Source organism: Phoenix dactylifera, chromosome 11 (genome assembly GCF_009389715.1).
Source record: "Phoenix dactylifera cultivar Barhee BC4 chromosome 11, palm_55x_up_171113_PBpolish2nd_filt_p, whole genome shotgun sequence".
Lineage (NCBI taxonomy): Eukaryota > Viridiplantae > Streptophyta > Magnoliopsida > Arecales > Arecaceae > Phoenix > Phoenix dactylifera.
Window position 1 is genome coordinate 22,704,113 of NC_052402.1, and position 26,671 is coordinate 22,730,783.

The following is a 26,671-nucleotide window of genomic DNA, read 5'->3' on the forward strand; positions in this document are numbered from 1 at the left end:
AAGAAGAGAATCGTGAGACACGGCAGTCGGCTGGGAAGTCTTGGGAGGCATCACGGAATATCCGGACACGGGAGAAATTCTGGATTTTATCCATGGAAGATAGAGTCAATCTGCGAACGGGATGAAGGCTGGATAATCTGGGAAGTGATAAGAACATGTTGTTTCACGCGGAGGGGAAGAAGTTTGGATGTGCTGGGGTCAATCCAGAATGCGGGACACGTGGGACGCTGGGATGTTTGTATGCGTGATCTGAGTGGCTGTGGATGGTCCATGCACACGTGGAAGAAAGGGACTTGCTTTAATGGGTGAATGCGTGAACAAATTGAATGCGAATGGCTGAGATGTGATGAGGCTTTGGGATCCATGCAACTAGATGGCATGCTTTGAGATCTGAGAAACAAATAATTGAAGGGATTTTATTAAAATGGAAGAATTGGATTATGTGAAAAAAGAGTTGGAACGAGTGGAAAGAAATTTAGGTGAACGTGTGAAGAGTCAGGAATTAATGGAAAACACTGGATTTTGGAGAAGAGTTCTTGGAGTCGACTCTGGAGGATGTAAAAATTGTGAAATGATGCAGTGTAGTTTAGGCTTTGCCTAATTAAGCGTGACTTGACATGCATACAGTAAGCTCAATCAGTAAATAAGTAAAACTCAAATTACCTTTAATAATTTATTAAAATGCAATGATGAAGGGGAATGAATTTTCTTATATTTAAATTTAAAATATATGCGTAAAAAATAATAATAAGTGCTGTGAGTAAGATATTAATTCATGCATTATTTAGCACTTATCACACGTCCATCTGCCAAATTTCATAATCATGAAATGCTGCAATGGCAAGCAATGTTCGGATGGATTCAGCATGGCTATAGGTAAAAAGGTCTCTTGATAGTCAATGCCTTCGCGTTGACTATACCCTTTCGCTACTAGCCTTGCCTTATAGGTCTCTACCTTTCCATCTAAACCTATCTTCCTTTTATAGATCCATTTGCATCCAATAGGTACAATACCTTCTGGTGGATCTACTAAAATCTAGACTTGGTTGGAATGCATGGAGTCAAACTCTGACTTCATAGCTTCCAGCCATTTCTCGGAATCGATATCTGATATCGCCTCGTTGTAGGTTTTGGGATCCTCTATGTGTTCCCTATCTCCCATGAGGAACATTTTCTTAGTATCCTCTTCAAGCATACCTAAGTATCTATCAGGAGGATGGAAGATCCTACTAGATCTGCGAGGTGGAGGAACAACGTGTACTGGCTCTGTATGAATGGGTTCTATAGGATCCATGACTCGTTGCTTTTTAGAGACTTTCTCTCAAGCTCAATTTTCCTCCCACTACCTCTATCAAGGATAAACTGTTTTTCCAAGAAGATGGCATGTCGGCTCACAAACACATTGTGATCCTCTGAGACATAAAAATTATATCCTAATGACTCTTTAGAATATCCTATAAAACGAGCACTTATGGTCCTAGCCTCTAGCTTGTCCGCCTGTAGTCGCTTGTGAAAGAGTAGATGCCCTATAAGCTAAGCATTTGATGGGTTTCTCTTTATAATCCTCCAAATCATGTACTTTGACACTCGATATATATCAATAAAGGCATTGTGTTTCATCATTTGATGCTTATCTATTTTTTATTGGATGATGAACCCCATAAATTAGGACATTGGTTTTAGGGTTATGATGAGATCATACCAGTGAGACCTAAAATCCTAAATCCTAATTTAGAATATTTTCAGTCCAATTGGTATAATTGAGTCGGGGATCAATATTACTGGAAAGACTGGCACATCTTATGTATGCTCGATGTAGAGGTTGATTGATCTCACAATCACTTGTATGAGACACTAATACAAAGATGTGGGTGCTCATTAGAGGAATGAGTTCACTGAATGACCAGCCATGAGAACATCTTATGGATTCTTACTTAATTGTCAAAAGATGGTTCTCATAGTGGGAGTTGTGCAAGTGATCCTTAGATATGAGATCACCATGGTACCTTATGCACTTGAACCTATATTTTGGTTTACCCTCATTCACAACATTGCGTTGTGTACGGGGTATTCTGGATATGGTGGATTTTGTACAAAGATTGTGAGTAGGTCAATAAGGAATCAGTTACTTCTAGTAAGAGAAGGTAACATCCTACTTACTCTAATCTTATGATGATTCAAGAAACCTTTGATCAAAGCAAAATAAAAATTAGAAAGAGTTTTCTAATGTTTCATTGTTTGAATTATCATATAAAAGATTGAGAGAGACATGAATAAGTGATTGAGTTTGATATTGATCCATACTCATACACTTATTCAGGATGTAGTATATTGAGGGATTGAATTGTACGGTAACTTGCCACTGAAGGGTATGCTTGGATTTGTCCAATACATTCCTCATCTTTCGGGTAGATATGATACGTTGCTAGACGTCAATCTTATCTTGTGGGTTAATCAGATCAAAGAGTTTGATTAAATCAAAGCATCAGAAAGATTCTGATTGTTAAGTCAGGTTTTAGCACTAAATTGAACCTAAATTGGATTAGAGGTATTCTAATTAGGTTAGGTCAACTTGCACCTGCACCTACTGCTGGCTAGATAAGGAACCCAATGGGTCACACGCAAGAAAATTGATCAAGAGTCTAATTGGATTAGATCATGTTTGCAAGATGAACATGCTAGCACGTGTTGCAAACCCCTAGCTCTTGATTCAAATTAAATTCGAATCTGATTCTTAGATTAGGTTGATCTAATATGATTAGATCATGACCTAATATGGGTTAGCCAAGAGTTGGAACCCATTTGGCTTTAATTAGACATGATTTGATTAGGTTAAATGTTTCCTTTAAGTTGGTTAAACCCAATTGGATTGGGTTTGATAGGGCCTTCACTTATGGACCATTGGATCGCTCCCTGGATGAAGGATCTGGTCCACTGGTTGGCACCTTCGTTTGGACCATTGGATGGCTTTCTGGATGAAGGATCTGGTCCACTGGTTGGTGCTTTATTCTGAACCACTAGATGGCTCTCTGGATGAAAGATCTGGACCGTTGCTCAGCGCCTGAATCTGGACCACTAGATGGCTCTCTGAATGAAAGATCTGGACCGTTGCTCAGCGCCTGAATCTGGACCATCGGTGATGGCATCTTGCTTCTGGACCATTGGATGGAACTCTGGATGATGATGCCTTGATCTGGACCATTAGATGGCGCCTAGATCTGGACCATTGGCTTTGGTTCACTGCATTTGGGCCCTTGGATCATCAGGATTTAAGAGGAAGACGTGAGAAAGAAGTTGATACACCCTTCTCCTTAGCACCCCATCATGATGGGATGCCTCTCTTAGCACATGCCTCATCATGATGAGGTGTGTGGATGGGATGCATCCCTTGTTAGATATATGCCCTAGAAGCCAATAAGGCTGACACATTATTAATTCTGGAACATAATTTTGTACTTGACTATTTATTATTGAATAAATAAAAGGCATCTTTTTCATTCATATTGTTTATGTGTCTATGAATTGTCCAAGGAATTAATAAGATGATGATGCATATTCTCAAGAGTTGAGAATTTGAGCTATGTATCATTGGTGATTAATTTCTAAATGCTCCTGATCGATGGATCATCACGAGGACGGTGATTGATCCGATCAATGCACACATCACTTTTCTTACGGATGGACGAGACTCAAGTCCACAGTGTAGGGATACTGAAGTGATAGTGCAGGTGCTTGTTAAAGAACAAGAGTACTAAGCATGACCAAGACAAGAAGTCACTTGGATGTCTATCCACTCGTCAGTGACTTGCTTGATGTTGCAGTAGTGTGACTGGTCCTTTGACCTGCAATGCTTCGGCTACTCACAGTGAGGTTATTGTAGTTTGACTGCACACATACATGATCTCTAGCCATATGGGTCCATGCAGTGTAGATTGGCTGCAGTATGTTCACTGTAGGAGTAGGGTATGCACCTACAAGGAATCTATTGACCTTGATAGATAAGGAGAGATCCTATGTGATTTATAAGACTGAGTTTGTAAGACCTCGGCCGGGATAGATTGTACAGTGGAGAAAGAGTTTTCCACTATCGAGCTTAAGTCAAATAAATCTTGACATATGACAGACGATGGGGTTTGACAAGTTGTCCATGACCTCTGCCCTGTAGGGATCCACGATAGAAGGACTGCATCACACGACAACTGCACTTAGAGGTTCATCATTCTATTGTGCTGGGTAGCCACTACATGCTGCTAGGTGTCACTGGTGGATGGTGAGACTCACAAGGATTATCTCGATGGTCGATAAACCCTAATGAGTAGAGTTGGAACCGTTCTGACCCATTTAAAGGAGTTTTCAATGATATTATGATAGAGATCACAATATATCTCACTACCAGTCAGAATAGAACCTATGGGGTCACACACACTAGAGGCATTGACCGATCCGATGGTTAAATCGTGATTAGGAATCACAAGTAATCAATTCAATTTATAATCAGTTGAAGAAGGAACAATGGAATTAATTAATTTGACTTAAACACAAATCCTACTTCGAGTAGGATTCCTAGAGTCCTAATTGGATTAGAACTGGGAATCCTATTTGGAGTAGGACTGAAATTCCTACTTGGAGTAGGATTCCTACAATCTTAATTAGATTAGGAGTTTTGAATTAAATTTGGATTCCTACTTGGAGTAGAATTCCCAGAGTCCTAATCAGATTAGGATTTCGGATTCAAATTAGAGTCCTAATTGGATTAGGACTGAAATTAAATAAGTCCTAATTCGATTAGAGTTTCTCAAGTTCTAATTAATTATTAATCTAATGAATCAACATGACTCCTAATTGGGTTAGGATTGAAGAGTTCAATTGAGTCATGGTTCATTCAAGTTCTAATTGGATTAGGACTAGTATAGATTGAACCCAATTGATTCATAATTTGGTTAAACCCTAATTGGATTAGGACTAAACCAAATAGGAGCCTCCTAATCCTCCTTAGACTAAGGAGGATTAGGGCAACACAAGAAGAAGGGGATCACGCCCCTCCTCCTTTTCTTTGTTGGTGCGGCAACACAAGAGGGGCCGGCGCCCCTCTTGAAAAGGGTTAAGGGCTCCTAATTTGTAGGAGCCCTAGATATCTATAAAAGGGGACTTGGGCGGCACCTAGGGCATTCATGTGAAGCCCTCCTCCTCTCCAACTCGTGGCCTCCCTTCTCCTCCTCTTGTTTCAGCCGCAAGCAAGGAAAAGCAAAGAAAAGGTGTTGGCGGCATCCTCTTCCTCCCTTCCTCATTCCAACGCATGCAAGGGAAAGAGGCTGCAAGGCTTGGTGATCTTCTTCCTTAAGTCCTCCTTCATCTTCCTCCTCCCAAGCACATTCAAGAGTTGAAAGAAAGGGAGGAGATCAGCCATCAAAACCAATCTCTCTAAGAAAGCTAGCATCCCGGGGAGATTGAAGCGTTTGGATCGACCTATTGCTTCATGTGGATACCCGTAGAGGCCGGACACTTGAACGGCTTCAAGCGAACCTTCTTCCAAAACCACGATCATCAGTTTGCGGTGATCATCTACCCGCACAAAGGTGAAGATCTGATCTTCCTAATATTTTAAAAAGTTTTTAATCCTTATCTAACTACGAACGGTTTTTGAACAACATTCATGCGATGAACGGTTGATCCCGCGCATGCCTCTTCCGCTGCATCTGAATTTTTTAAAAAATTTTCTGCAGCATGGGCGGGTTCTAACAGTGGTATCAGAGCCTAGGCTTCATAGATTAAGGTAAGGATTAATTATTAATATGCATCTTAGATCTGAAATTTAAAAGGTTATGCATGCTGAAAATTTTCTGCATGCAGATTTTTCAGGGTTGCTGATTTTTGCATGTTGATTTTTATGTGATAAATCGATGATTCTAATTGCATTGTTAATGGGATTATAAAGTTTAGAATCATGATTAGCATGATCAGCAACCATGTCATAACATAATCAATTAAGTTTCAGATCTGAAAAGTATAATTGCTGCATGTGGTGATCATAGGATTCAAACCCTTTTGGTATCAAATGTAATGACCTGCGATGTGATCTGTAATATCATGTAATTTTTTAGATGCTTGCATGCATCTTATTTGATCTTTTGAGAGGCCTGCGTGCCTATTAAAAGAGGATGTAATTTATTATTATTTTTATTTTATATCTGATTGTATTTTTGTGATGTGATGTATGTCAACGATCAAGTCGAAGACAGTGCATGAGATGAACGGCGATCTGAGCGGTTGATGGCGATTGGATCAAGAGTTGATCAAGCATCGAATCATGGAGGCTTGGAACCAATTCAAGAGTTGAAGATCAGTTGATCGATTGACGTGCATGTGCTTGTAATATGACCTAATTAGAATCCATGATCATCACCTATTTAAAGTTTAGCCTTATTTATTGCTGCGATTATAACTGCCTGCGATGTGCGTTTGTATGTGATGTGAATGAGAACGGGGTAGATAGGTTTACATGTGACGTAACAAACCCAATGAGACCTAAACTAAAACCTCCTCAATCAAGTCAAGAGTGAACCAACATGAGCAAGTCATATTAGATTAATTGATCTAATTGGTGTCTAGGAAAGCATGAAAGGTGGTTACTTAATTAGGACCTTACTCTCCGAGTAAGGGGAGCCTCCCACCTGCTTACCTGGCCAATTGTTCGATTACCTCTTATGAAGAGCTCAAGGTTGCAAACACTAAGACATGATTAACCAATATTAAGTCAATAGGTCTTCCACTGTAGTAGAGCTGCTAAGGTCTTTCTGATGTTGATTTGTCTCGGTTGGACACAGTGGGCAAGTTGCATCGGGGGGCTGGACCTCTCTATAGACATGAGATGTTGTAGGATAAAGGTGGGGTTGGGCACCAATAACTATTAGGTGAGGACCCAATGACGACTTTATTTCTACGGTTATACGGTGGGTCTGACTTAACTAAGAAATGGGACCAATAACTGTTAGATGAGGTCTTCATGGCTTAGAGACCAAGTAGCACTGCAACATGCTTGAGAAGCATTGTACAAGAGTTGTATACTCATCTATTTATGTGTCACCAATAACTGTTAAGTGAGGTGCCATGTAAATCGGTGGGACCGCAGTACCTACTAGAAATCCTAGTCGCGAAGGTTTTCCGTTTTCGTACCAGGGGAGTGTAAGGGATTCGAGAAAATAGTGGGAGGAACATTTGTTCTAAAAGACCTTAGGACAAATTTAGATCAAGTACAAAGTCTAACTAGAATCTTTACTCTCTGCAGATCACAATGTCAGCTTCAAATTCTTTGATCCGTATTCTTGAGACCAACCGATTGACTGTAACCAATTACAAGGACTGGCTTAGAAACCTCAAAATTGTTTTGAATTGTGAGAAATTAGGCTACATACTCGAAAATGATATCCCCACATTACCAGCACGTCCGACCACTGATCAGCATGCGACGCATCAAAAGTGGACGGATGATAACGTTAGAGTCAAGTGCCACATCATGGCATCCATGTCCAGTGAACTTCAATGCTAGCATGAGATTATGAAAACTGCTAGGGACATACTAGCACACCTGCAAGAGTTGTATGGTGAAAAATGTCGCACAGCTCATTTTGAAGTGTCCAAGAGGCTCTTCAAAGCAAAGATGCGCGAAGGGCATTCTGTCCATGATCATGGTCTGACTATGATCAAGGACCTAGAAGAGCTTGAGAAGCTCGGTATGAACATGCACAAGGAATTGCAAGTAGATCTGATCCTTCAATCCCTTCTTGATTCATTTGGACAGTTTATAGTAAACTACCACATGAATAAGATTGAATGCACTAAGACTGAACTGTTAAACATGTTGGTAACTGCTGAGGGAGCCTTGAAAGGTTCAAGGGGCAATGTCCTTGCTGCTGAGTTGACTTCTGGTTCCAAAAGAAAGTCTACTTGGAAGAAAAAGAAGCCTGCAAAGAAGCAGAAGAAAGACAAGAAGCCAAAGAAGGAAGTTCAAAAGAAAAAGGCTAATGACAAAGGAAAATATTTCCACTGCAATGTCGATGGCCACTGGAAAAGAAACTGTCTTTCATATCTCGGGAGCTTGAAAAACAAGAAGGGAGACACACCTTCAGAAGGTAGAGACTTGCTCGTAATTGAAATTAATCTAATGGTTTCTTCTACTTCTAGTTGGATTATAGATTCTGGTTCTAGTGCTCATTTGTGCACTACCATGCAGGGTCTAAGAAAAAGTAGAAGGCTGGCGGAAGGTGCGGTAACCCTTTGGGTTGGCAATGGCGCAAAAGTTGCTGCTGTGGCTGTGGGCACCTACCCTCTGTGACTACCGTCTGGTTTTAGTTTATTACTTAGAGACTATTATTATGTACCTATCGCTAGCAGAAATTTGATTTCTGTTTCGTGTCTAGCACAGGATGGTCAAATTTTTACTTTTGACAAGGACTGCTGTTCTATTTATTTCAGAAATAAAATAGTCGCACGTGGTTTTATGATTGACAGTCTCTATCATTTACATATAGATGAGTTTGTGAATATTTCTGAGCAAGAAGTGAATGTTAAAGGATCCAAGAGATCCAGGGATGAGATAAACCAAAAGTATTTGTGGCACCTCAGGCTTGGCCATATTGGAGAAGACAGAATGAACAAAATAGAGAAAGATGGGCTTATCGGCTCATTGACTTCCGAGTCATATCCAGTTTGCGAGTCCTGTCTTCAAAAAAAAATGGCTAGATTACCCTTTGTAGGACATGGGGAGAGGACCACTGAAATACTTACCCTAGTACACACAGATGTATGTGGCCCATTCGATGTGCTAGCTAGGGGACGTTATTCATACTTCATTAACTTTACCGATGATTATTTACGATATGGGTATGTGTATCTTATGAGACACAAGTCTGAATCTTTTGAAAAGTTCAAAGAGTTCAAAAATGAAGTAGAAAAACAAACTGGAAAAACTCTTAAAGCTCTTCGATCAGATCGAGGAGGAGAATACCTTAGTGGAAAATTTCGAAACTATCTCAAGAAAAATGGCATAGTCTCATAATGGACATCTCCTGGTACATCTCAACTTAATGGGGTGTCAGAGAGGAGGAATCAGACTCTATTGAATATGGTCAGATCCATGATGAGCTTCACTGATTTACCTATGTTTCTTTGGGGAGATGTCTTACTCACAGCAATTTATTTATTAAATAGAGTTTCCTCTAAATCCGTTCCTACCACACCGTATGAGATATGGCATGGTAAGAAACCAAGTCTTGGTCATCTCAAGATTTGGGGATGTCTGGCCCATGTCAAGCGACTACAGGCAGACAAGTTAGAGGCTAGAAACATAAATGCTCGTTTTATCGGATATCCTAAAGAATTCTTAGGGTATAATTTTTACATCTCAGAGGATCATAATGTATTTGTGAGCCGACATGCCATCTTCTTGGAAAAACAGTTTATCCTTGATAGAGAAAAGCTAATTGCTGATATAACACTATAAAGGTCCTTCCTTCATGCTTAGATATTATTATGTCAATATCTACGCTACCTTGTTATGATTCCCACAAGGCTAGTATTAGAGATTGATATTGTAATATCTTGGTGCATATGATGCATATGACATATTTTAATATGTTGCCTTGTTGTGATTCCCACAAGGGCAGCATTATTCAAATATGACTGTATAAAAATGAAGGGTTTGACTTAACTAGACACAATAGCTTGTTGTGATTCCCACAAGACTATATATGTGCTAGAGGATAGGATAAAGTTGGGAATTGCATGGGATGTAATTGGAAAGAGTTTCCTACCTTTGAACTTATAAGGGCTTGTTGTGATTCCCACAAGATCTTTTATAAGGAATTTGGATCTCAACCCCACTGAGAAAATTAGTATTTTCTCGTTCATCATACTTGAGGGTTATGATATTCGATAAAAATAGTGGGAGTAACAATTAGATAAAAGTTCTTGTCTGATTGAATACATGTCATCGTGATTGGTCTACTTATATTAGTGTTCTTTGTAATTATAGATTAATTCTGCATAAATGACATCTTCACTCTCACTTAGAGGTATCTTAGATACAAACAAATTGACTGGTCCCAACTATATGGTCTGGTTGAGAAATTTAAAGATTATTCTCACACAAGAAAAACTTTCCTACATTCTTGAAATTCCTGACCTAGGGTCAGCGGGGGAAGATGCAACTGAGAAGGAATTGGCCACATATCGTATGTGGAAAAATGACAGTTTGACTGTTAAATGTATCATACTTGCTTCTATGAATAATGAATTGCAGAGGCAGCATGATAGCATGGATACTCACTCCATACTCCTTAACTTGAAGGAGTTATATGGTGAGCAGAGCAAAACTGCTAGATATGAGATATCTAAGCAGTTGTTCCGTGCTAGAATGATCGAGGAATCGTCTGTGCAAGACCACTGTTTAAAGGTTATAGACTTGATCACTCGATTGAGTCAACTTGGCTTTGCTATGGACAGTGAGCTCGGTCAGGATTTGATCCTGCAATCACTATCCGACTCATTCTCATAGTTTGTCATGAATTATCACATGAACAAACTGAATTCCTCCCTGCCTGAGCTTCTAAATATGCTGAAAACAGCAGAGTCTCACATCAAGAAGGACAAGGGTCCGATCCTTCTTGTTGGTGAGAGCTCAAAGAAGAAGTCGGGCAACAAGGGTTCAAAGAAAAAACTAAACCCTAAGAGTCGCATCAAAAAGAAGGAGGAAAAGAAAATCTATGGATCCGGTACCTGTTTCCACTGCGGCAAGACGGGGCATTGGAAAAGGAACTGCAAGAGCTTTCTTCGAAGTGTGAAGCCTGATGCAAGTGTTGCATCAAAAGGTATGTTTTATTACATACCAATATGACATTAAGTTCTTCTGATTCTAATTCATGGGTATTGGATACCGGTTGTGGTTCTCACATATGCAAATCTTTGCATGGACTGCAGAAAATTAAAAGTCTGAAGAAAGATGACTTCGAGCTATATGGCACTGGAGGAGAATCCATCCAGACTGAAGCTATTGGCACCTACATACTGGAGCTACCCTCCGGAAAGTTCTTGAAGCTAGAAGACTATTATTTTATGCTAAAAATCATTAGAAATGTAATTTCAATTCCTTTGTTGCTTAAGAAAGGATTCAAAATAAATGGAAAGAGCAATGGCTGCTCTATTTCTTTATCTAATGAGTATTATTGTCATGGCACTATGGAAAATGGTCTTTTAGTATTATGTCTTAATAATGTTATGTTTCATATTGGCAAAGATAATAAAAGAAAAAGAGAGAATATTAATAATACCCTCCTCTGGTATTACCGATTAGGTCATATTAGTGAGACAAGGTTACACAAGTTGTATAAAGATAAATTTCTTGACCCTTATGATTTTGAATCATTAGGAACTTGTGAATCTTGTCTTATGGGTAAAATGACCAAGTCTCCATTCTTGAAATATGGAGAAAGGGCAAGTGAGTTGTTAGAACTCGTACACACTGATGTGTGCGGTCCTATGTCAACTCCAGTTAGAGGTGGATACTTTTACTTCATCACATTTACTGATGACTTATCAAGGTTCGGTTTTGTGTATCTAATGAAACATAAATCCGAAGCCTTTGATAAATTTAAAGAGTATCAAAGTATGGTCGAAAAAACAAACTGGAAAGTGTATTAAAATCCTTCGATCTGATCGAGAAGGAGAATACCTTTCTAGTAAATTTTTAGACTATTTTAAATTAAAGGGTATACTCTCTGAATGGACACCTCCATATACGCCACAATTAAATGGTGTAGTTGAAAGGAGGAATCGTACCTTATTAGATATGGTACTGTCCATGATGTGCTTCACAAATCTTTCAATTTTCTTCTGGGGACATGCCCTAGAAACTGCTGCATTAGTATTAAATAGAGTACCATCTAAGTCTGTATCTAGCACTCCATATGAGATATGGAAAGGAAAGCAACCTAATCTTAAGTATCTTAAGATATGGGGTTGTCATGCTTATGTCAAAAAAAAATTTGGACATAAGCTAAGTGCTAGATCGGACAAATATATATTTGTAGGTTATTCTAAAGATAGTTTAGGATATATCTTCTATGATCCTATCGAACAAAAGGTATTTGTTGCTAGGCATGCCACTTTTTTGGAAAAAGAGTTTTTCTTAGAAAAGGGCAAAGATAGAAGAATTGAACTTGATGAAGTTCAAGACCTACAAGGTGAAACACATAATAATCCCCAACCAGATGTACCCATGGAAGAGGTACAGCCACTACACACTACTCCTCTCCAAAGGTCAGAAAGAGTGCGAAATGCACCTGAGAGGTATGGATTTATCATTGAGAATGATGAAGCCCACATCGTTGATAACGATGACCCTCTGACCTATTCGGAAGCTGTCAAGAGTAGGGACTCTGACAGATGGCTGGACGCCATGAAATTTGAGATAGAGTCTTTGTATACAAACCAAGTGTGGACTTTGGTTGATGCACCTAAGGGAGTGATTCCAATAGGGTGCAAATGGATATACAAGAAGAAGATAGGAGCTGATGGCCAAGTAGAATCTACAAGGCTAGGCTAGTGGCAAAAAGTTTCAGGCAAAAATAAGGTATTGATTATGATGAAATTTTTTCGCCAGTAGCTATGCTCAAATCTATTCGAATTATGCTTGCTATAGCTGCATACTATGATTATGAGATCCAGCAGATGGATGTCAAAATCATCTTCCTTAATGGTCACCTTGAGGAAGAGGTTTATATGACACAGCCAGAGAGATTTGTCTCAAGAGGAAGAGCAAATCAAGTATGTAGACTTAAGAAATCCATTTATGGATTAAAGCAGGTATCTAGGAGTTGGAACATCCATTTTGACATGATAGTCAAAGAGTTTGGCTTCATTAAAAATATAGATGAACCTTGTGTGTACAAGAAGACTAGTGGGAGTGCTATTGTCTTCTTGATATCATATGTGGACGATATATTGGTCATTGGAAATGATGTTCCAATGATGCAATTGTTAGATGTATGCCCTAGAAGCCAATTTGGCTGACACATTGTTAATTCTAGGGACATAATTTTGTACTTGACTATTTATTATTGAATAAATAAAAGGCATCTTTTCATTCATATTATTTATGTGGTCTATGAATCGTCCAAGAAATTAATAAGATGATGATGCATATTCTCAAGAGTGAGAATTTGAGCCATGTATCATTGGTGATTAATTTCTAAATGCTCCTGATCAATGGATCATCACGAGGACGGTGATCGATCCGATCAGTGCACAGATCACTTTCCTTCTGGATGGACGAGACTTGAGTCCACAGTGTAGGGACACTGAAGTGATAGTGCAGGTGCTTGTTAGAGAACAAGGGTACTGAGCGTGACCAAGACAAGAAGTCACTTGGATGTCTATCCACTCGTCAGTGACTTGCTTGATGTTGCAGTAGTGTGACTGGTCCTTTGACCTGCGGTGCTTCGGCTACTCACAGTGAGGTTATTGTAGTTTGACTGCACACATACATGGTCTCTAGCCATATGGGTCCATGCAGTGTAGATTGGCTGCAGTAAGTTCACTGTAGGAGTAGGGTATGCACCTATAAGGAATCTATCGACCTTGATAGAAGAGGAGTGATCCTATGTGATTTGTTAGACTGAGTTCTAAGACCTTGGCCAGGGCAGTAATATAAAGTGGAGAAAGAGTTTTCCACTATCGAACTCGAGTCGAATAAATCTTGACATATGACAGACGATGGGGTTTGACGAGTTGTCCATGACCTCCGTCCTGTAGGGATCCACGATAGTAGGACTGTATCACACGATAACTGCACCTAGAGGTTCATCATTCTATTCTGCTGGGTAGCCACTACATGCTGCTAGGTGTCACTGGTGGATGGTGGGACTCACAGGGATTATCTCGATGATCGATAAACCCTAATGAGTTGAGTTGGAATCGTTCCAACCCATTGAAAGGAGTTTTCAATGATATTGTGATAGAGATCACAATATATCTCACTACCAGTCAGAGTAGAACCTATGGGGTCACACACACTAGAAGTATTGACCGATCCGATGGTTGAATCGTGATTAGGAATCACAAGTAATCAATTCGATTGATAGTTGAAGAAGGAACAAAGGGAATTAATTAATTGGACTTAAACAAGATCCTACTTCGAGTAGGATTCCTAGAGTCCTAATTGGATTAGGACTGGGAATCCTAGTTGGAGTAGGACTGGGATTCCTACTTGGAATAGGATTCCTACAATCCTAATGAGATTAGGAGTTTTGAATTAAAATTGGATTCCTACTTGGAGTAGGATTCCTAGAAATCCTAATTGGATTAGGACTTCGGATTCAAATAGAGTCCTAATTGGATTAGGACTAAAATTAAAATGTCCTAATTGGATTAGGATTTCTTAAGTCACAATTAATTATTAATCTAATGAATCAATGACTCCTAATTGGATTAGGATTGAAGAGTTCAATTGAGTCATTGATTCAAGTTCTAATTGGATTAGGACTACCTAGATTGATCCAATTGGTTCACCCTTGGTAACCTAATTGGATTAGGGCTAAACCATTAAGGGCACCAATCCTCTTAGATGAGGATTAGGGCAACCAAGAAGGAGGGGCTCAGCCCCTCTCCTTGTTCATGGGCGGCAACAAGAGGGGCCGGCGCCCCTCTTGGAATTAATTCAAGGGCTCCTAAGTTAGGAGCTCCACTTGTTATAAAGGGGCTGGGGCGCCTAATCATATGAGAAGCCTCTCCTCTCTTGTGCCGTGGCCCCTCTCCCTCCCTTGGTTCAGCCGCAAGCAAGGAGAAGAAAGGTGTTGGCGGTCCTCCTTCTCCTCCCTTCCTTCTTCCAACGCAGGAAAGAAAAGGCTGCAGGGCTTTGTTTTCTCTCTTCATCCTTCTTCTTCCTCCTCTCAAGCACATCAAGAGTTGAAAGAAAGAGAGAGATCAGCCATCAAAGATTCTGCAAGGGAGCTAGCACCCCGGGAGATAGAAGCTTTGGATCGGATCTACTTCGTGTGGATACCCGTAGAGGCCGGACGTTGAACGGCTTCAAGCGAACCTCTTCCTAAAACCACGAATTCAGTTTGCGGTGATCATCTACCCGCACAAGGTGAAGATCTGATCTTCCTAAGTTTTAAAAGTTTTAATTCTTACCTAACTACGAACGGTTCAAACAAGTTCATGCGATGAACGTCGATCCCGCACATGCCCTTCCGCTGCCATCTGATTTTTTTTGAAATATCAGCGGCATGGGCGGGTTCCCAACAGTGGTATCAGAGCCTAGGCTTCGTAGATTAAGGTAAGAATTAATATCTAAGGCTTATTAGATCTGAAAATTGAATGATCATGCATGCTGAAAATTTCTGCATGCAGATTTTTCAGGGTGCTGATTTTTGCATGCTGATTTTTATGTGATAAATGATGATTCTAATTGCATTGTTAATGGATTACAAAGTTTAGAATCATGATTAGCATGATCAGCAACCTATGTCATGATAATCAGTTAGTTTTCAGATCTGAAAATTATAATTGTTGCATGTGGTGATGATCATAGGATTCAAACCCTTTTGGTATCAAATGTAATGACCTGCGATGTGATCTGCGATGTCATGTAATTTTTCAGATGCTTGCATGCATCTTATTTGATGTTTTGAGAGGCCTGCGTGCCTCCTAAAAGGAGATGTAATTTATTTTTATTTTTATTTTACATCTGGTTGTATTTCTGTGATGTGATGTACGTCAACGATCAAGTTGAAGACAAGGCATGAGATGAACAGGATCTAAGCGGTTGATGGCGATTGGATCAAGAGTTGATCAAGGATCGAATCAAGGAGGCTTGGAACCAATTCAAGAGTTGAAGACCAGTTGATCGATTGACGTGCATGTGCTTGTAATACGACCTAATAGAATCCATGATCATCACCTATTTAAAGTTTAGCTTTAATTATTGCTGCGATTATAACTGCCTGCAATGTGCCGTTTGCATGTGATGTGAATGAGAGTCGGGTAGATAGGTTTACATGTGATGTAGCAAACCCAATTGAGACCTAAATCAAAACCTCCTCAATCAAGTCGAGAGTGAACCGACATGAGCAAGTCATATTAGATTAATTGATCTAATTGGTGTCTAGGAAAGCATGAAAGGTGGTTACTTAATTAGGACCTTACTCTCTGAGTAAGGGGAGCCTCCCACCTGCTTACCTGGCCAATTGTTCGATTACCTCTTATGAAGCTCAAGTTGCAAACACTAAGACCTGATTAACCAATATTAAGTCAATAGGTCTTCCACTGTAGTAGAGCTGCTAAGGCCTTTCTGATGTTGATTTGTCTCGGCTGGATACAGTGGTCAAGTTGCATCGGGGGGCTGGACCTCTCTATAGACATGAGATGTTGTAGGGTAAAGGTGGGGTTGGGCACCAATAACTGTTAGGTGAGGACCCAATGACGACTTTATTCCTACGGTTATACGGTGGGTCTGACTTAACTAAGAAATGGGACCAATAACTGTTAGGTGAGGTCTTCATGGCTTAGAGACCAAGTTGCACTGCAACATGCTTGAGAAGCATTGTACAAGAGTTGTACACTCATCCATCTATGTGTCACCAATAACTGTTAGGTGAGGTGGCATGTAAATTGGTGGACCGCAGTACCCACTAGAAACCCTAGTCGTGTGGATTTCCGTTTTCCTACCAGGGGAGTGTGAGGGATTCGAGAAAATAGTGGGAGTTACATTTGTTCTAAAAGACCTTAGAACAGATTAGGATCAAGTACAAAAGTCTAACTAGAATCTTTACTCTCTGCAGATACAATGTCAGCTTCAAACCCTTTGACCCGTATTCTTGAGACCAACCGACTGACCGGAACCAATTACAAGGACTGGCTTAGAAATCTCAAAATTGTTTTGGACTGTGAGAAAATAGGCTACATACTCGATTCAGATATCCCCACACTACCAACACGTCCTACTGATGTTCAGCGAGATGCATAAAAGTGGTGGATGATGACATTAGAGTAAAATGCTATATGATGGCATCCATGTCAATGAACTCCAATGCCAGCATGAAAATATAAAGACTGCTAGGGACATACTGGCACACCTGCAAGAGTTGTATGGTGAGCAGAGTCGCACAGCTCGTTTTGAAGTGTCCAAGAGGCTCTTCAAACAAGATGCGCGAAGGGCAGTCTGTCCATGATCACGGTCTGACTATGATCAAGGACCTAGAGGAGCTTGAGAAGCTCGGTATGACATGCACAAGGAATTGCAAGTGGATTTGATCCTTCACTTCCTGATTCATTTGGTCAGTTTATAGTAAACTACCACATGAATAAGATTGAATGCACTAAGACTGAACTGATAAATATGTTGGTAACTGCTGAGGGAGCCTTGAAAGGTTCAAGGGGCAATGTCCTTGCTGCTGAGTTGACTTCTGGTTCCAAGAGAAAGTCTACTTGGAAGAAAAAGAAGCCTGCTAAGAAGCAGAAGAAAGACAAGAAGCCAAAGAAGGAAGTTCAAAAGAAAAAGGCTAACGACAAAGGAAAATGTTTCCACTGCAATGTCGACGGCCACTGGAAGAGAAACTGTCCTTCATACCTCGAGAGCCTGAAGAACAAGAAAGGTGACACACCTTCAGAAGGTATAGACTTGCTCATAATTGAAACTAATCTAACGGTTTCTTCTACTTCTAGTTGGGTTATAGATTCTGGTTCTAGTGCTCATTTGTGCACTACCATGCAGGGTCTAAAGGAAAGTAGAAGGCTGGCGGAAGGTGCGGTAACCCTTCGGGTTGGCAACGGGGCAAAAGTTGCTGCTGTGGCTGTGGGCACCTACCATCTGCGACTACCGTCTGGATTTAGTTTATTACTTAGAGACTGCTATTATGTACCTGCTGCTAGCAGAAATTTGATTTCTGTTTCATGTCTAGCACAGGAAGGTCATGTTTTTACATTTGACAAAGACTGCTGTTCTATTTATTTAGAAATAAAATAGTCGCACGTGGTTTTATGATTGACAGTCTCTATCATTTACATATGGATGTATCTGTGAATGTTCCGAGCAAGAAGTGAGTGCCAAAGGATCCAGGATGAGATAAACCAAAATATTTGTGGCACCTCAGGCTTGGCCATATTGGAGAGGACAGAATGAACAAAATGGATAAAGATGGGCTCTTGGCTCATTGACTTCCGAGTCATATCCAGTTTGCGAGTCCTGTCTTCAAGGAAAAATGGCTAGATTGCCCTTTGTAGGACATGGGGAGAGGACCACTGAAATACTTACCCTAGTACATACAGATGTATGTGGCCCATTCGATGTGCTAGCCAGGGGACGTTATTCTACTTCATTACCTTTACCGATGATTATTCACGGTATGGGTATGTGTATCTTATGAGACACAAGTCTGAATCTTTTGAAAAGTTCAAAGAGTTCAAGAATGAAGTAGAAAAACAAACTGGAAAACCTCTTAAGGCTCTTCGATCAGATCGAGGAGGAGAATACCTTAGTGGGAATTCCGGGACTATCTCAAGAAAACGGCATAGTCTCACAATGGACACTCCGGGTACACCTCAACTCAACGGGGTGTCAGAGAGGAGGAATCGGACCCTATTGGATATGGTCAGGTCCATGATGAGCTTCACTGATTTACCTATGTTCTTTGGGGAGATGCCTTACTCACCGATTATTTATTGAATAGAGTTCCCTCTAAATCCGTTCCTACCACACCGTATGAGATATGGCATGGTAAGAAACCAAGTCTTGGTCATCTCAAGATTTGGGGATGTCCGGCCCACGTCAAAGACTACAGGCGGACAAGTTAGAGGCTAGGACCATAAGTGCTCGTTTTATAGGATATCCTAAAGAGTCATTAGGATACAATTTTTACGTCTCAGAGGATCACAATGTGTTTGTGAGCCGTCATGCCATCTTCTTGGAAAACAGTTTATCCTTGATAGAGGCAGTGGGAGGAAAATTGAGCTTGAAGAGAAAGTCTCTGAAAAGCAACGAGTCATGGATCCTATCGAACCCATTCATACAGAGCCAGTACACGATGTCCCTCAACCACCTCGTAGATCTAGTAGGGTCTCCCATCCTCCCGATAGATACTTAGGTATACTAGAAGAGGATACCGAGGAAATGTTCCTAGTGGGAGATAGGGATCACATACAGGATCCCAAAACCTACAACGAGGCGATATCTGATATCGATTCCGAGAAATGGCTGGAAGCTATGAAGTCAGAGTTAGACTCCATGCATTCCAACCAAGTCTGGACCTTAGTAGACCACCAGAAGGTATTGTACCTATTGGATGCAAATGGATCTACAAAAGGAAATAGGTTCGGATGGAGAGGTAGAGACCTATAAGGCAAGGCTTGTGGCGAAAGGGTATAGTCAGCGCGAAGGCATTGACTATCAGGAGACCTTTTCACCTGTAGCCATGCTAAAATCCATCCGAACATTGCTTGCCATTGCAGCATTTCATGATTATGAAATCTGGCAGATGGATGTGAAAACTGCTTTCCTGAATGGATATCTTGATGAAGATATCTATATGGAACAGCCTTTGGGTTTCACTTCCAGTGATGGAGATCACAAGGTCTGCAAGCTGCAAAGGTCCATCTATGGACTAAAGCAAGCATCTCGGAGTTGGAACACTCGTTTCGATGACGCAATCAAAACGTTTGATTTCATCAAAAACGAAGAGGAACCGTGTGTTTACAAAAAGGTTAGTGGGAGCGCTGTCGTATTTCTCGTACTGTACGTGGAGATGATCTCCTGATAGGGAATGATATTCCCATGCTAACCTCGGTCAAGGTCTGGTTGTCAAAAGAATTCTCCATGAAAGACCTTGGGGAAGCATCCTATATTTTGGGAATAAAGGTCTATAGAGATAGATCTAAAAGGATGCTTGGCCTTCACAGAAGATGTACATAGAGGAGGTGCTGAAGAGGTTCAGCATGGAAAACTCCAAGAGGGGTCTCTTACCCCTAAGGCATGGAATTCATCTCTCCAAGAAGATGTGCCCCAACACATCTGAAGAGATTCAACGCATGAGCAAGATTCCCTTATGCATCGGCAATAGGAGCCTCATGTATGCCATGCTATGTACACGACCTGATATAGCTCTTGCTGTGAGTGTCACAAGCAGATATCAGTCGAATCCAGGTGAAGAACACTGGACAGCTGTGAAGAATATTCTTAAGTACTTGAGAAGAACTAAAGATTTATTCTTGGTTTTGGAGGATCATCAGAGTTAAAGGTAGAAGGGTACACAGATTCAGACTTCATGACTGATGTCGATGATAGGAAGTCAACATCTGGATATGTGTTCTTGTGCAATGGTGGTACGGTGAATTGGAAGAGTTCTAAACAACCGATCATTGCTGATTCTACTATGGAAGCTGAATACATCGCCGCCTCTGAAGCTGCTAAGGAAGGCTTCTGGTTCAAGAAATTCATTGCAGAGTTGGACGTGATGACATCAGATGCCATAACACTCTACTGCGATAATAATGGCGCCATAGCCTTGCTAAGGAGCCAAGGTCTCATCAGAAGTCCAAGCATAGAGCGGCGCTTCCATCTCATACGCGACTATGTTGAGAAGAAATATGTAGAGGTGCAGAGAGTAGACTCCGCGGATAACGTGGCAGACCCGTTCACTAAGCAGCTGAGTCAGCAAAAGACTGAAGCCCACCTTGAGAAGATGGGCCTAAGATATATGACCAATTGGCTTTAGTGCAAGTGGGAGATTGTTAGATGTATGCCCTAGAAGCCAATTGGCTGACACATTGTTATTCTAGGGACATAATTTTTACTTGACTATTTATTATTGAATAAATAAAAGGCATCTTTTCATTCATATTATTTATGTGTCTATGAATCGTCCAAGAAATTAATAAGATGATGATACATATTCTCAAGAGTTGAGAATTTGAGCCATGTATCATTGGTGATTAATTTCTAAATGCTCCTGATCAATGGATCATCACGAGGATGGTGATCGATCCAATCAGTGCACATATCACTTTCTTCTGGATGGACGAGACTTGAGTCCACAGTGTAGGGACACTGAAGTGATATGCAGGTGCTTGTTAGAGAACAAGGGTACTGAGCATGACCAAGACAAGAAGTCACTTGGATGTCTATCCACTCGTCAGTGACTTGCTTTGATGTTGCAGTAGTATGACTGGTCCTTTTGACCTGCGGTGCTTCAGCTACTCACAGTGAGGTTATTGGTAGTTTGACTACACGTATACATGGTCCTAGTCATATGGGTCCTTGTAGTGTAGATTGGCTGCAGTAAGTTCACTGTAGGAGTAGGGTATGCGCTTACATGGAATCTATCGACCTTGATAGAAGAGGAGTGATCCTATGTGATTTGTTAGACTGAGTTCTAAGACCTTGGCCAGGGCAGTAATATAAAGTGGAGAAAGAGTTTTCCACTATCGAACTCGAGTCGAATAAATCCTGACATATGACAGACGAAGAGGTTTGACGAGTTATCCATGACCTCCGTCCTATAGGGATCCACGATAGTAGGACTGTATCACACGATAACTGCACCTAGAGGTTCATCATTCTATCTACTGGGTAGCCACTACATGCTGCTAGTGTCACTGGTGGATGGTGGGACTCACAGGGATTATCTCGATGATCGATAAACCCTAAAGAGTAGAGTTGGAATCGTTCCAATCCATTGAAAGGAGTTTTTAATGATATTGTGATAGAGATCATAATATATCTCACTACCAGTTAGAGTAGAACCTATGGGGTCACACACACTAGAAGTATTGACCGATCCGATGGTTGAATCGTGATTAGGAATCACAAGTAATCAATTCGATTGATATTCAGTTGAAGAAGGAACAAAGGGAATTAATTAATTGGACTTGAACAAGAGTCCTACTTCGAGTAGAATTCCTAGAGTTCTAATTGGATTAGGACTGGAAATCCTAGTTGGAGTAGGACTGGGATTCCTACTTGGAATAGGAATCCTACAATCCTAATGAGATTAGGAGTTTTGAATTAAAATCGGATTCCTACTTGGAGTAGGATTCCTAGAGTCCTAATCAGATTAGGACTTCGGATTCAAATAGAGTCTAATTGGATTAGGACTAAAATTAAATATGTCCTAATTTGGATTAGAGTTTCTTAAGTCACAATTAATTATTAATCTAATGAATCAATAAAGACTCCTAATTGAATTAGGATTGAAGAGTTCAATTGAGTCAAAATTGATTTAAGTTCTAATTGGATTAGGACTTACCTAGATTGGATCCAAATTGGTTCACCCTTGGTTAAACCCTAATTGGATTAGGGCTAAACCAAATTAAGGCCACCCAATCCTCATTAGATGAGGATTAGGGCAACACAAGAAGGAGGGGCTCAAGCCCCTTCTCCTTGGGTTCATGGGTGCGGCAACAGAGGGGCCGGCGCCCCTCTTGGAAATTAATTCAAGGGGAGCCTCCTAAAAGTTTAGGAGCTTCCACTTGTTTTTAAAGGGGGCTTTTGGGGCTGACCTAATTTCATATGAGAAGCCTCTCCTCTCTTGTGCCGTGGCCCTCTCCTCCCCTTTGCCTTCAGCCGCAAGCAAGGAGGAAGCCAAAGGTGGTTGGCGGTCCTCCCTTCTCCTCCCTTCCTTCTTCCAACGCAGGAAAGAAAAAGGCTGAAATCAGGACTTTGGTTCTTCATCAAGTCTTCATCCTTCTTCTTCCTCCTCTCAAGCACATTCAAAGAGTTGAAGAAAGAGAGGAGATCAGCCATCAAAGGCATATCTCTGCAAGGGAGCTAGCACCCCGGGGAAATAGAGCGATTGGAGTCGATTCTACTTCGTGTGGATACCCGTAGAGCCGGGCACTTGAACGGCTTCAAGCGAACCTTCATCCTAAACCACGAACTTCAGTTTGCGGTGATCATCTACCCACACAAGTGAAGATCTGATCTTCCTAAAGTTATTAAAAGTTTTTAATCCTTACCTAACTACGAACGGTTATCAAACGATGTTCATTGCGAATGAACGTCGATCCCCGCACATGCCCCTTCCGCTGCATCTGATTTTGTTTTGAAATATCAGCGCATGGGCGGGTTCTAACAGCAATCGGTCAAGACTTGGCTATCAAAAGAAATTTTCCTTCAAAAGACTTGGGTGAAGCATCCTATGTACTTGGTATAAGGATTATAGAGATAGATCTAAAAGGATGCTAGGTTTGTCCCAGTCTAGGTACATAGATAATGTGCTGAAGAGGTTTCAGCATGGATGGAAGTAAGAAAGGTTTCTTACCCATAGGACATGGCATACACTCTCCTAGGAAGATGTTTCCTTAAGACATCTGAAAGAGAGGAATAGAATGAGTTCTATTCCCCATGCTTCGGCAGTAAGGTCGATCATGTATGCTATGTTATGTACCAGGCCTGATGTAGCTTATGCCTTGGGTATGGTAAGTAGATTTCAGGCAGATCCCGGAGAGGATCATTGGAAAGTTGTGAAAAAGCATTCTCAAGTACTTTGAGAAGGACTAGAGATGTTTTTTCTGATTTATGGAGGATCAGAATTGAAACTAGAAAGGTTATTCAGATTTTAGCTTTCAATCTGATCCAATGATAGCAAGTCAATCTCTAGATATATCTTCACTTTGAATGGTGGAGATGTGAGTTGGAAGAGTTCCAAACAACAAACTGTAGCTGACTCAACTACTGAGGCAGAATACATAGCTGTTAATGAAGCTGCTAAGGAAGCAGTCTGAATGAAGAAGTTCATCACAGAGCTGGGAGTAGTTCCTGAGATTGCCGGACCAGTCCCAGTTTATTGCGATAACACTGGAGCTGTTGCACAGGCTAAGGAACCAAGGTCTCATTATAGATCCAAGCACATTTTGAGATACTTTCATCTTGTTCGAGAGATAATCGAAAGACAAGACGTCAAGATTGAACGAGTAGACACAAAAAACAATATAGCAAATCTATTTACTAAAGCTCTACCACAGCAGCAATTCAATCGTCACCTCGATTGTATGGGGTTAAAATATAAGGGCGATTGGCCTTAGTGCAAGTGGAAGATTGAAAGAGTAGATGCCCTATAAGCCAATCATTTGATGGGTTTCTCTTTGTAATCCTCCAAATCATGTAACTTTGACACTCGATATATATCAATAAAGGTATTGTGTTCATCATTTGCTGCTTATCTGTTTTATTATTGGATGATGAACCCCATAAATTAGGACATTGGTTTTAGAGTTATGATGAGATCATACTAGTGAGACCTAAAATCCTAAAATCCTAATTTAGAATATTTTCAGTCAAATTAGTATATTGAGTTGGAGATCAATATTACTGAAAAAACTGGCACATCTTATGTATGCTCGATGTAGAGGTGATTGATCTCACAATCACTTGTGTGAGACACTAATACAAAGATGTGGGTGCTCATTAGAGAAATGAGTTCACTGAAATGACTAAGCCATGAGAATATCTTATGGATTCTTACTTAATTGTCAAAAGATGGTTCTCATAGTGGGAGTTGTGCAAGTGATCCTTAGACCTGAGATCACCATGGTACCTTGTGCACTTGAACCTATATTTTGGTTTACCCTCATTCACGACATTGCGTTGTGTACGGGGTATTCTAGATATAGTGGATTTTGTACGAAGGTTGTGAGTAGGTCAACAAGGAATCAGTCCACTTCTAGTAAGAGAAGGTAACATCCTACTTACTCTAATCTTATGATGATTCAAGAAGCCTTTGATCAAAGCAAAATGAAAATTAGAAAGAGTTTCTAATGTTTCAATTGTTTGAATTATCAAATAAAAGATTGAGAGAGACATGAAATAAGTGGATTGAGTTTGATATTGATCCATACTCATACACTTATTCAGGATGTAGTATGACTGAGGGATTGAATTGCACGGTAACTTGCCACTGAAGGATATGTTTGGATTTGTCCAATACATTCCTCATCTTCCGAGTAGACATGATACGTTGCTAGACGTTAATCTTGTCTTGTGGGTTGATCAGATCAAAGAGTTTGATTAGATCAAAGCATCAGAAAGGTTCTGATTGCTAAGTCAGGTTTAGCACTAAATTGAACCTAAATTGGATTAGAGGTTATTCTAATCAGGTTAGATTAACTTGCACCTGCACCTATTGCTAGCTAAGATAAGGAACCAATGGGTCCACACACAAGGGAATTGATCAAGGGTCTAATTGGATTAGATCATGTTTGCAAGATGAACTGAAGGGTTCTAGCATGTCATAATTGGGCAGCGGAAGCTAGGGATTTTAAAAATTTCTTAATAAAGTTTTTTAACATGAAACCCTTATAAGCCTAGATCACCTTAATGGTAACAATCAATAATATATAAATATAAATGTAGGAATAGAAGAATACCTCTAACGCTAATCCAATATGAATGATCTTCACGAGGCGTCCAAGTGTCCGCCCTCTAATGGTGATCCACACGAAAATTTGATTCAAGTCTTAAGCTCCAAAGACTTTGATCCTTAATCCAGAATTCTTCTAAAGAACTCTAATGGCTTGCTTTCCTTCCTTTCTATTTTTCTTTAATCTTCTAAAATCACTTCTAATCTTTTGTCCTAAAGAAGACCACCTTGTCTTGGATTAGGACACCCTAGAAGCAATGCTAGAAAGAGACAAAGCCTTGTAAGAAGAAGGGATAAGGGAGAGAGAATGCAGTGGAGTTGGAATGATGAAACCCATGGAGTGCTAGCCTATTTTATAATAGGCGTAGGGATGCATCTCCAGGGATGCATCCCATCCACACATCCTTTCATGAAAGGGCATCATCTAAAGGGCCATATTAAATAAGAGGAGCACAGATCAAGTGAGGAGGTGTATCAAATGATATGTCCTTTCATATGGTGCCATATTTTGACCAAGTCAACATCACATGCCAATCACATGTCCATCATGCCTCACCTCTTGATCTTTCATGATGATGATCCAAGGGCTCCAATGCAAGGCGCCATTCACTTGACCCATTATGTCTTCATCCAATGGTGGGATTAAGATCCAATGGTCCAATTATGATAGCCATCCTCTAACCCAATCCAATTGGGTTAAACCAACTCTCCATTATGTTTCATCCAACGGTAGATCAAGATCTAACGGTCTAGATTGAATGATTTATTAAATCTAATCCAATTAGACTCAAACCAAGCCAATTAGGTGCCAACTCTTGGCTAACCCATATTAGAACATGATCTAATCAAATTAGATCAATTAAGAATCGGATTCGAATCCAATTTGCATCAGGAGCTAAGGGTTTGCAACACCCTGCTAGGAATGTCTATCTTGCAAACATGATCTAATCCAATTAGACCCTTGATACGTTTTCTTGTGTGTGACCCCATTCAGGTTCCATACTTAGCCAGCAATAGGTGTGAGTGCGAGTTGATCCAACTTGATTAGAACCTCTTCTAATCGATTTAAGTCCAAACTGCGCGAACCCAAACTTAACAATTAGAATCCTTTCTAAATTGGTGATCTGATGAGAGCACAAAAGTGCGATCTACACGCTGCTTAAATTAGTATTACTGCTAACATATAACGATAAAATCACTAAGTTAATATTATATTTTTGTTTGGCACAAGGTAGTATAAATTAAAGTTTGGTAGGGTTTAGAGGGAT